The following is a 13114-nucleotide window of genomic DNA, read 5'->3' as shown; positions in this document are numbered from 1 at the left end:
CTATTGGATTACAAAAGTTTGAGCTCTTTTAAATAAGTTTAATGTCGAGGTAAGTCTACCCATTTTTTTTGTAGTTTGTCAGTCAACGTCTTCTTCTAAGGAAAGTTAATTTAAGTGTTTTAATAATAATTAAGTGTCTTATCTTAGAATATATGAATCCTTAACTATTAGAATATTATATTAATAATATAGAATATTTATCATCTTCCTTAAATATTAGAATAAACGTTGGATTTACTAGGCCGATACCCACATATACCGTTAAAAATTCGTTTTAATCTATATTAGCAGCAAGTTGGCGAAATCCTATTTTTTGTTTAAGTACAAGAAGTGGTGCGAGTATGTTTTTTGTTGCCACAGGTAAACTTGCAAGTATTATCACAGGTAAAAGTGTACATTACTTTGCAATTTCGTGTTGTGCAATTTTATTACTACGACCTTTATCTCCAGTCCTTGGGTTTCGTCCCTCGGTACAAGCTTTTTCAAATGTAATCAACTGAATACTCTATCCTGTTCTGGTTCTCCTTTCCCTAGAAGAAGGACCAGACGAGAAAAAAATCTCCAATTTGATGCCCACAAAAATAATGTATTTCGTGTTATAGAGGGCAGAATTAAGATATGTTTCACCAACCACAGCTTGAGTATCACTGCAAGAGCAGTCTCAATTACTTGTGAACTACTGTTATTTTAATTTACCAAAAACCTTTTACAATTGGCTTGCCAAATTAAAAATGTTAATTTTATCCAAAAGATAACAACCTTTTAAAAACACTTTATTTGGACATTTTATTTCTTAATTTGAACGTTTTTTTATGGGTTTAGGATTTTTTTGAAGATATAACTTTTTAGCTCCTCAAATATATCTTTACAATACAACAATTTATAAAAATTTGAAAATATTCAATTTTAGAGCGTAACGCGCTCTCATATTCCGAATTTCAGGCATTTCGCTTAATGGAATATGCTAAAAATTTGGGGGTAAATCAGTGTGAGAGTTAGTCAGTCGGTTTAGGTATGCCTGAGTGACAATTTAAGCTTTAAGAATGTGCCTGAACACTGGCTTAAACTTGTTATGATACGATTAAAGAATAACATTTACAATGTTGTTATTAGTTATAAGTTATATATATAACTAATAACTTATAATTATAAGTTATAAGTTATATTCCTAATTTTTGTATTTATCCAGTGCATTTATTAAACTATTTAACACTGTGCCATAACTATCAAAATGTCTTTAGTTAAGTATAGTCTTAGATTGAAATGACAAGACATAAGAATACATACTCTACCCACGCGCAGTAATTTGGCGAGGAAATCTTTTGGAACATATTTTGGAATAAAAAACGTTTCTCTGGCATAAAACAATATTGTAAAGAAAGGTGAGCGTAAACTGGTGAATAAGTAAATGTAAATAGCGATTTACCTTATCAGACTTAAAGACTATACGTTCACCGCACAGCACATTGAGCGTGCATGTGTGGATATTGTCTCTCAAGATTTCCATAATATTGCTTGGATAAGCGAGTTTTCAATATAAGACGATTGGCAACTTTTGTCTCCTCAGTCTTAAGGCAATAATATGTAAATTACACAAAAAGTAGTTTGTTGACTTTAGTAACAAAAGTTGTTGGTGTTTAACTGATCTAAAAAAATTTCATATTTTTCTGTTTAGACCTTAAAATTAACTCCGAATAGTTGTAAAAGTTTACACACTGATCTATACTTAAGACAACCGCTATTTGATGTTTGGAATCGGACCTTTGCCATATTACATATCCATGTTAAATACTATAAAACTATAAGTTTAAATTATACACGGAACGTAAAGGATTATTACTTTGTCTCATTTAAGTAATATGAGATACAAGATGTTAAATGATACATTCCTAGATTATGTACTATTGGCGTTTTGAACATATTTTACACATTAATTGTTTTTTTTAGCATTGGGAAAGAAAAACCTACTTCTTTTAGATAGGTTATTTCATTGTGGAGGTGTTTTTAAAGTTACAATAAACTGTATCCCAGAAATATGTGACTGTATATTGAGAGGTGTAGTAAATAAATGTAATTTAATTTAAAATTTTTAACCCTGAACTAATATTTCAATCGCTGTATAAAATATTCATATCTGTAATCTAGAATAACTTACCCTACTCAAAATATAATAAAAATTTAAAATGTGTTATAATTTACTGGATCTAAAAACTTGCTCCGAGTGCAATTATAAAAACTAGAGTTCAATTACTACATGATATAAGGAATGTATTGTTTGAGTTTAAGTTTTTAAGTACTAACAGTGGGTTATTTATTGTGTAGTGTAATTCATAATGACATTACGTCCACGCTTTAGTACATAAAGCGTTTTACAACAGATCGATATCCTACAATAATCTAATGATCACTTAATTTCCAATCCATTATTCATAAAATACCGACGCACACCGTGTTTTATCAATAAAGGTACTCAGAGCCAACCTAAAAACACAAAAAATATTATAAAACAGTCTGTAGTAAATTCAATATAGAGAAATAATAAGTAATTGTGACTGCCCTTGTAGTGAAAGCCAATCCAGTGTGGAAGAAATATGTCTTGATTATGCAGTCTATAAAACGAAATATGTTATTCTGAATAGGCGTCCATTCAAGAGATTTTTAGTCGTCTCTTCCTTCTATTTTGGAACGAACAAATCAGGACAGGATATAGAGTATTAAGTGGATTAGGTTTTGAAAGAGCAACTACTTACAACACAGATCAACATAGATTTATTACGTCCTAATAACCTCTTCATCGTTTTTTGAGATGAATTACGATGTACGTTAACTGCTATTTTGTTTTTTTTTTTTTAAGGAGAGCCGATCCCCTTTTAAGTCTTATACTGTCCGCCCTCATGGGCCACTGGCCTGTGCGAGGATCTTAAATAAGGGGGATATTCGATACAGTACAAGGTCAATGGGTACTGATAAAAAAAGTGCAATGGTCACTGACAGGATTTGAACCTGCGTTATCTCTAAACTCAGACCCAAAGTCCAACGACTTAGACCGCTCGGGCCATCGGCCAACATCCCAACACACATATATACTCTCGGTGTATATTGTTAGTTGGGAGTGCTGATCTAAAGCGGTCTAAGACGTTGGAATTTGAGTCTAAGTTAGAAATGGCGCAGGTTCGAATCCTGTATGTTACCCTTGGAATTTTTATCAGCACTTGTACTGTATCGACTCCTCCTTTATTCTGTTTGAGAAGATCCTCACACAGGCCAGTGGCCGATAGGAGCGTGCAGAATAAGGTTTAAAAGGATCGGCTTGTCCTTAAAAAATTATAACCGAGTCATTTTATAACGTAGTCATTTTCTAACTTCTTCTCTATATTCTTCTCCAGTAAAAAATCGTATGGTATAATTAAATTAAAAGGTTTCTAATATAAAGTGCTTAGTATGTCAAGTAGTTGGATAATAAAAGACATGTATGTGTTGATGTGGACTATTACATGAAAAAAACTAAAGATATGTGATGTCGTTAAAATACTTAAAACTTTTGATTTAGAAGATGTCCTAATTCCAATAACTACCTGATGAATAACCTTATAAGAGATAAAACTTTATACTATATAAAAAGTAAATTTTGTTTTTTGACGTATAGTGTGTAACGTAAGATTACTAGTAAAACAAAGTACATTATATTATTTCTATATACTGCAGTATCAAATCAAAAATCTCGTTGTTGTGTTTAATAGTTGAACAATGACGACTGATAATATAAAAACTCATAACCGCAATAACAGTATTAGTAACACAACCTATTAAAACGGTAATGTGGTGTACATATTCAGCAATTATTATTAAAAATCATTCTCATTTTATAACATTCAAAACACTATTTAATTACTTGTAATCGTTAACTTTTTGCATTATCATTACGATTTCTTCTTAATTCCAATAACAGGGAAACATATAACAATGTATCATGTAAAAAGAGGCCACAGTGAAAGATTTTTCAAAAGCTATTATATGTATTTAGCATGCATACTTTTTCTAGCAGAAAAATTTGTGTATATTTTTATTGGAATAAGGTGTTGAGTGTTTGTAACTTAGCCTAGGTTGCATAAACAATTTACTCTCCACCAATCTTCTCCGTGAACCTCCCTGTTATGTATTTGCACACTCCCAACCCAGGGTAGTACACCCTTTCCCACCCTCGGACAACTTGATTTTTTAAATTAATACTCCAAAAGGGTGTAACATTACAATTTAATTTATAACTAAATCTTTGTAATAATAATACTGAAATTCTCTTTATGCAAACGTTTCTTACTGCTTTATTTTCAATAAGATAACAGTTATTGTAAAACTTACAATTGAATGGGAATATACTTACAATTAGTTAAATATATTTTCTGATTTTGCCTTTCCCTAAATATTATGAACAAAGCAATAATAAGTCAATTGAAACAGAGGTAGTTATGAAACATATTTTGTAATAGTGAAGTCATTAAATGAACTTGACGTACTAAAAAGGACAATAATATGAGACCTTACATTATGTGTTACTGAAACTTAAAAAAAGTTAGGTATCAAAAAGTATAATTTGGTATCATTTTATTTCCTATTAAACATTCTAAAATATCCATATCCTTTGAAACAATTGCAACAAATTCATATTGTATGCTTTTATTCCTGAACTAAAAACAAAGTGTCAGAAATATTACTCACAGTAGTTACAAACCAAGCGGCTTTACAAATTAAACCATTTACGTTCTTCTGTAGTACGAATAACTAATACCTTCTACATGCTTCTGACAACAGAAAAAGACATTCTATTACTGTTAGAACTAATGCTTATTTTTGTTTTACATAATTATGAGTAATACGATAAAGAAAAAACTCATCAAGCATGTGTTTTTTGAAATGTAATGCTTAAATGAAATGTTATATCTCTTTAAAATTGCCATCTTATTACTCCAATGCGATTTTAACGTATCTTTGTAACTTACTATGTATAATGTCTTTTCTAGTTATTTATATTAAAATGTATAAACTGTCACATTTTATCAAGTGAAGAGTTAACCTTTTCATAAGGTTAAGGTTTTAAGAGTTTTGAAATTATATAATTATGGGTTTGATTATATCACATTACCATGTCCCATATTTAGTTTTTGCTATAAAAGATTTCTATTATCTGGAATAAATAATATTTTGTTAGAGTTTAAGTTACTAAGAGGTAATACTGCAATAAGTTATTTAATTAAATTATAAAGATGTTACATAAACTTCACGCTTTAAAACACATAAAGCTTTTTACAACTAGTCAATGTTCTACAATAACGTAATAACCGCTATTAATGATCAATCAATTATGCATTCAACACCGACTTACAACGTGTTTTATTAATAAACATACTTTAGAACCATCTTAATTTTCGATACCAATTGTGTTAATGTTTAAAAATACGTCGTTAATAAATTATATTCAAGAAAATAAATGAGTAATTGCAATTTTCCTATTAGTAATAACTAATTCGGGGTAGGTGAAATGTGTATTCAGTGATTATATCCTCTAGAGGAAGGTTTAATACGTAATTTCTATGTGATCGATTCTGGAAATTAAAACAATACATTTTTCGCCCATTCCTTTAATCTCCAAGTTTTGATAAAACCTACATTGGAAGGCTTATTTTTAGTTTCCTCTAAGTGACGAACAGGTTCTACTTTCTTTCTTTCCTTTTCCACGTTAAGTTTTGTTGTAATTGTTATTCTCTGGTAGTAACAGATGTGGTATGGAAAGAGCCATAAATAATCTTATAGTGTTGTGTTTTATTTTGTAATTTACTGCGCCCTAAACATTATAAAATTGCAATACATGTATATTAAAAGTGAATGCATGGTAAATTGTACATTTTAATACATTATAAACTCGAGGAAATCCGATTTATTATGGATATCGGTGAATTATAGTGAGCGAAAAATTAAAATTTGTTAAATGTAAAATTTAAATTTTGTATATGTAAAAGTAATAATTTAGATTTAATTTTAGGAATAGAAAACTTTTGAGCGGGAACGACTTAGTGTGTGGCTGAAACATTGAACCATGATGGTATGTTGACATAACACTGCGAAAATATGTACCTAATTTTGTCAACACCCTATAAAATTTCTTCTACATTTAATTAATTTTGGGATTAACTGTTGTTTTTGTGTAGTCATAAAGGGTTCATCATATGGATTATATTTATTCACAAATTGGACTGTTTATATAAAAATAAAACATTTTAAATTTTAGAAAATGCTTGTAATTTAAGGGGTGCTCTTATTACGTTTAATAACGTTGACCAACGAATAAAGCTTATTTTTTAATTTACTAAAGCTACCGGTCAGTGAAAGCTTTTCGTATCACAACAGATTTCAGAAAGTCTGTGCCATCTGAGTACTCTTAGTTTCTAGAAATGTAATGCTTAATAAATTTATTAAAAAATCTTACATCCAAAGTTCATAAACTTTTACAAGAAATATAGCAAATTTTAAATAAGTATATTGGGCTTTTAGGAGGCTAAGGAAGGTTCAGAATAAATGTCGATTAATAGTTAAGATTTTTCAGTTCCATGTTAGTTTATGAATTATAAGTTCTTAATTTTTAATTAAGCTTTTATTAATATATTCCAATCTAATGGACATCTCCCGAAGTATAAAACATATTTTTTATAACCTTTTGCAAAAAGTCTTTAATATAATATTTGTTTGTAAAATTAAGAAAAAAATTATAATAAATTATCGTTTACTCGCAAGGGACGTAAAACATAAAATACCTCAGAGTTTTTCTAAAACTGGCCCTTCTCTAAACGGTGTGTGAAACAGGTCAGCCAAGTAACACACGAGGATAGTTCTAACTTGCTCCTGCAAGGTACGGAAACTTGCAGACAATATAAAACAGACATTTCCTCTGCCAAGTCTTCATTACTTCGTCTGTACGTACCATGTAATTGGTTTACCATCAACAAACACATAAATAAACTAGAGCAAATTATTTATTATTGACTTAGTGAGTGAAAATTAGTGAGATGGGGGGGGGTGGGGGGGGGGGGGGGTGGGGGGGGGGGGGGGTGGGGGGGGGGGGGGGTGGGGGGGGGGGGGGGTGGGGGGGGGGGGGGGTGGGGGGGGGAATTTAGCTAAAATACAAGTTAAGAATTTGCGCTTCTATAATCTGAAGTAAAGACCACATATTATGATAAAACAAATGATATTTAGAACATATGCAATATTATTCATTCCAAACACTCATAATATTTATCAAATACATAAATTATTAAAAACAATACAAAATATTACGTTTTTAAAATTAACAATATTTCAGTGTTGAATTTAGTTCCTAAATGGCAAATAAAAATGTTCCATTTAATAGAAAGACCTGACAAAGTCCTATTTAGTACACAGTTGTTCTATTTAGGAATTCGAGTTGAATATTAAACACTTTTTTTAATCGTAAGCGCATGTTCATATGTTATTGTTTTAGCACAAACTATTACACTGTACAACAGTTCAGTATCATTAGGACGTTCTAATAAAATAAACCAGTAAGCTAAGTAAGTAAGGAATCCTAGTCGCTTCAGATCCTTGTATAATGGCAGGTTATAAGCAAAACAATATTACCAGCTGAGAAGAATCAGCTACTTTTTAAATGTTGTTGTATACTTAAAGAGAATGATCGTAAAATAAGAGTAATGAGGAGTCTTAACTATCCAACTACCATGCGTGTCACGGCCTTCGTACGATCTTCGTGTGTGGACTAAATTTTTGCACTAATTTTTACAATGTGTATACGTTTATAATATTATTTTTTGTTACACGATTTTATAACGAGTCACAATGATCATGAAAGATCGTTGGATGCCGTTGTGTTGGTGAAACATGCCGTCATCATCAATGAATTTGGACAATCATTGGTATTATTTAAGTGAAATTCTGCAAAGGAAAAACTAAACTTGGAAATAAAAACAGGAATTTAGACTATTGCAAAAATAGATAGACAAGTAATGTTAATTATAAATGGCGAAATTATTATGACTTGGCAATCAGGATTTTCAAGTTTACAAGGTATTGGATCAATATATTAGTAACGTACTATCACAGAATGTTTACTGAGCAAATCCTATGTTTGTCTAATTGTGGATTATGGCTCAATCGTTATTGAGTCAAAATGTTCAAAAACATTTTAGTGGGTGTGAACTGGCATATTTTTAGCAACAATAATTTGTGTAATAGTCGAAATATGTATTGAATAGCATTATAGTAGATCTAGGTAACTTATAAAAAAATGTAATACTTATATTTCATCTCTTAATAAATAGTTATAATACGTATAGAACTCATTATTGAGGCCACATATTCAAAAATGTATCGAGTAAGTCGACCTGTAATCAATGTATCAATTTTCATAAAAAATTTAATGTGTAATCAACGAAATATGTATTGAATAGCATTGTCTCACATATGTGGAGTCGGAGGTGGATGATAGGAACATATGAGAATGGTCTCCGAGGTTTACCAACAGGCCGCGGCCAACCGCACGTCTCTAACTCTATCCTTTGTTCTACCAGACAATACTTTACATTTTATTAAGTTATAATTTATATGTTAAGAACTATTCATTCATAGCATCGTTATGGTGACACAAAAGTCGGACATGCGTTTTTATATGATATAAATTTTTTATTGCTATTATTTACTTCTTACTACCTTGTTATTGCTTCAGTTGAATTTTCGGTCTTGTATTATTTTAGTTGTTTTTAATGTCTTACGGATTAACCGTGTTACCTGGAGATACGAAAGGTTTACAAAATGTTAACATGATGATGTTACACAGTAATTATTTTCGGGTTATTGTTATTTAAAGTTGAGCAGTAAGCAGTTAGACTAAACCTTTAGGCTTTCGGAAATCTGGTAGTTAATGTTGTAACATTAAGGGGGTTCAAGATGGCAGAAAGATATTTTAATACATTTTTATTTTATTAGATATTTGTGTTTCATATACATGTCACAAACATTTAAAACCACTGCCGTCATAATCTGTGATTTAGAAAAAAAGTTTATTTGACTTTTATTGGACTTATTTTTTAATGGACGTAAAAGTGTTTTCAAGAAAAAGGAAACATGTTGGGGTTCAAAAAACACAAGCCAGAAAGTGGTCAACAAGTTGATTTAACAGTTAGTCCTAGGCCGCGCCTAACCCCCAAACAAGATGACTTACCTGTTATAAGCTCTTCAAAGATGAAAATAGGTGATAGAGAACTAAGGTACAGTGAGTATGAAGCAGAGAATATACATGACCTAGTACTTATAGAGTCACTTATGAGTAAGTTCCTGGAAATTAGTGCCTGTAGGTTATGTAGCGCAAAACTAGCCTACGGTACAAATAGGCTCGTTAGATTAGCGACAAAGTTGCCAGCTGCATTGTACACAGTGCGATTCCAAAGTAGAGTACTGCAGTTCAGAACAGATATTGAATACCAGGTTACATTGATATGAACACTAGGCAGGTTTATGCTTTACGCACTATAGGTAAGGGACAATCTGCGGCTGAAACATTGTGCGCGAGTCTCAATCTTCCGAACCCTCCTGCAAGATTCTTTCGGTACAATGAAGTTATTTGGCAAAGTTACTAAGGACGTTTGTAAAGTTATAATGGAAGGAAGCAATTGAGAAAGCTGTTCAGGAAAAATGATGGAATTGTGACAGTAACAAGTGTCGATACAGGTTGTGTTATTGATGTGGCCATTGTAAGTAAGTTCTGTGTACATGCAAAGATAAATTACAAAACATACACAATGAAAAACTGTAAAGTAATTTCATAGGCTCTAGTGGGGCTATGGAAGTACATGGAGCAAAAAAAATCTTTGGTAGGTCAGAAACTGAGTTGGGCGTAAAATATAAATATTATTTAAAGGATGGCGATTCCAGTGCGTTTAGCTCTGTTGCTGAACAGTAAGCCTTATGCAGGACTATGTGATTGAAGAAAATGGAGTGTTGTGGACATGGACAAAAAGAATGGGTTGCTCGCCTAAAGGAACTGAAACTAAAATCAGGAAAACTTGTCCTTGCCGATGGAAAAATACTATTGGTGGAAGAAATCGTCTTGCAGATGAACGCATCTTAGCCATTCATAAATATTACGGATTAGCCATTCGGAGGAATACTGGAAATTTAGATAAAATGAGACAAGCAGTATGGGCTGAATATTTTCATTTGTTGTCCACTAATGAAAATCCACAGCACGGGCTCTGTGAAAAAGGCAAAGAGAGCTGGTGTAAATATCAGCGAGCTGTCGCCAACAATGAAATATATGATCATCTGAAGCACATGTATACAGGGTGAATGGCTCTTGGTGTGACAAAATTTTTTGGGGTTATAATGTAATGTAAATGTGATACAATGGTGGTCATGAAAAAGTCTAACTCCAAAAATTAGGTCTAAAATAAATTATTTTCAGTTTTTTCTAAAAATCCCGTGTTCTGTATGTAAATCTGGTATTTTACTCAGCAACTTATAGACATATGGGAACAAACTGCATCATTTTTAGATTCTCCGTTAATTTTTCAATTTGAAAAAGTTATCTGTTCAAACAGTAATAAAAGAAAATTAAGCTTCAGGTCGATTCAAATGGCAAAGTTGTTAAGTTTCAGAAAAACTGAAATATCATTGAACCCCATCTTTTATTTACCACACCCTTGTGTACGCAAGAATGTGTCCAAGTGATATTAAAAACTTTGCCATTTAATACGCTTTAAAATGGTATGCCATATGACCAACTATTTAGGTGTTTTGCCATTAAAAAAAATCAGTTATATGTTAAAAGTTAACACTGAGTAGTCATAGGACGATATAATAAACATAATAGTAGAAGTACCGCCACTATAGCCCAAGCCTCTGATTGGCCGAGAGCTCCGTGACGGCGACCAATGGGAGAGCAGCAAGCCCCCTCCCTGACTCCTCCCACACTCCAGAGCGATGGCGGATGGTGACATGTGGTGGTGGCATACGACTCCTCCCACACTCCCTTCCCTAGTAGATAAAGAGCGATGGCGGATGGTGACATGTGGTGGTGGCGTGCGGCGCGGCGCGCCATACGACTCCTCCCACACTCCCTTCCCTAGTAGAGCGATGGCGACAGTGCGACCGTAAATGTTCTCTCTCTTTAAGAAACACATTTTCCTAACACAGGGTTTACACGACCGTTATCCCACATGGACAGGGGCTTGGGACTGTCCAGACGTTAAAAGAAACGCCCCCAGGTTAAGGTATTACATAGTACGCATGGTCAGTCCAGAGATACTGGTTGTCACCTCGTGTACTATGTAATACCCCCCTCCCTTATTTAGTGGGAAGAACGGTCCACCTACAGGAAGAAGAGATCCAGGATACCGACAATTGGAACCCTGCATACAGGACACCTGAAGAGGCGGTGACTGCACGATGGACACAGTACGTGGCCGCAAGTTCTCAGGGCTACGGTGGGAAGTGCAGTTTGGCACACCACGCAAACGACCAGTCTAGCAGACTCCTGTTCCCTTTCAGTCCTTTGCAATCTGATCCTCTGCAACTCCGTTTGGACCCTTTCGGTAGCTTCCACGAGTAGTGTTTCCAGGAATGAACGCAGTACATCCCACATCCGCTCTGCATGAAGGAACAACAAATCCATGTCTGATTGCAGAAACCGGTCCACGTAGCGTGTCAGATTCGTGAGATCGTTCTGGACCCGTACCACCGCGAAGAGAGCGTGGGATGAAACCCTTAACCCATTGCACTGTCCACGGTTCTCCTGTAGAAAAAGAAGTCTTTCATGGACAATTGCACACCAATCGGTCAAATCGCAAAAGCGTCAATAAAGACTAATTTTCCAACCTGAAAAAATCTAGCGATACGACGTCTCTCTGCCTATCTTCTTCAAGACATACGGTACAATGACGGGAACAAGGACCGTCGCCAGCGGGTGATGGTGGTATGGGATCTCGGTGAGATGGATTAGTCAAATCTATAGGTTCATCCTGAGGGGGTCCGTCTATCAGTGCAACGTGGACTGCCTGTAAAATTGTGTGATTCTGTAGATTACGGAAACTAGATCACTGAACACACACACACACACACACACACACACACACACACACACACACACACACACACACACACACAAATTCCACTAACCGAATCTGAAGAACTCGAAGGAGGAGGAGTTCTGCGTCTGCAGCTACCGCGTGATGGGAATTCCCAAGGGTCAGATGACTGCTGTAAATAGTAATAAAACGTTACAATCTAAAGATATTGCAAAAAAATACTATATAGTTAAATTACTTTCATTCAAAACAATAACATGTGTGCGAGTCTACTAACCTGTTCTTCTTCTTCTTCTAATAAAGCCTCAAAAAAGTCCTCATCGTGCTGGGCTCCTGGAGAATCGGGTGAATCGGGTATCTGGTGGTGAAAACCACAAAGATAATATTATAGTAAAGATCTTCAGTTTAGCAATCGGATAACAATACAATCGATAAAAAACCAACTTGTTGTTCCATAGTAATAAAACGTTACAATCTAAATACATTGCAAAAAGAACAATATTGTTAAATTACTTTCACTCAAAACCATAACATGTGTGCGAGTCTACTAACCTGTTCTTCTGCTATTAAAGCCTCTAAAAAGTCCTCAGCATGCTGGGCGTCAGGAGAATCAGGTGAATCGGGTATCTGATGGTAAAAACCACAAAGATAATATTATAGTAAAAATCTTCAGTTTAGTAATCGGATAACAATACAAACGATAAAAAACCAACCTGTTGTGCTTCTCGCTGCCGCTGACCGATAGGAGGAGGAGGAGTCGGCGGTGATCCGATGACTCCAGGCAGTATAGCAAAGAACAACAACAATAACACTGAACAGTACATGTTGGAAACTCAGACTGAGCGATTGAGCGACTGAGCGCTCATATACTAAGCACAGCGGGGGGTGAAGGAGTTGCAAAAATAAAACACTTTGTTTGACTTCGTACTGTTTATTTTAAACTCACTACAGCTGTTGTACAAACCACATGCAAAGTAATTACTTCCATATCCTTACGTCCGCTGAAAGTC

The 13114-nt window shown here is 33.9% G+C and overlaps 1 long non-coding RNA gene across 1 annotated transcript; it reads right to left on the bottom strand.

Annotated features, from left to right (window-relative positions):
- Positions 1 to 12194: 12194 nt before the first annotated feature.
- On the bottom strand, positions 12195 to 13108 carry LOC124358755. Its single transcript, XR_006922066.1, has 3 exons — positions 12657 to 13108; positions 12382 to 12462; positions 12195 to 12276 (listed from the first exon to the last, which is right to left on the bottom strand). It is a non-coding gene; the product is annotated as an uncharacterized LOC124358755 (long non-coding RNA).
- Positions 13109 to 13114: the final 6 nt, after the last annotated feature.

The sequence above is a fragment of the Homalodisca vitripennis genome, chromosome 3 (assembly GCF_021130785.1).
Source record: "Homalodisca vitripennis isolate AUS2020 chromosome 3, UT_GWSS_2.1, whole genome shotgun sequence".
NCBI classification, from domain to species: domain Eukaryota; kingdom Metazoa; phylum Arthropoda; class Insecta; order Hemiptera; family Cicadellidae; genus Homalodisca; species Homalodisca vitripennis.
This window is presented reverse-complemented; position numbering and strand designations above follow the sequence as displayed.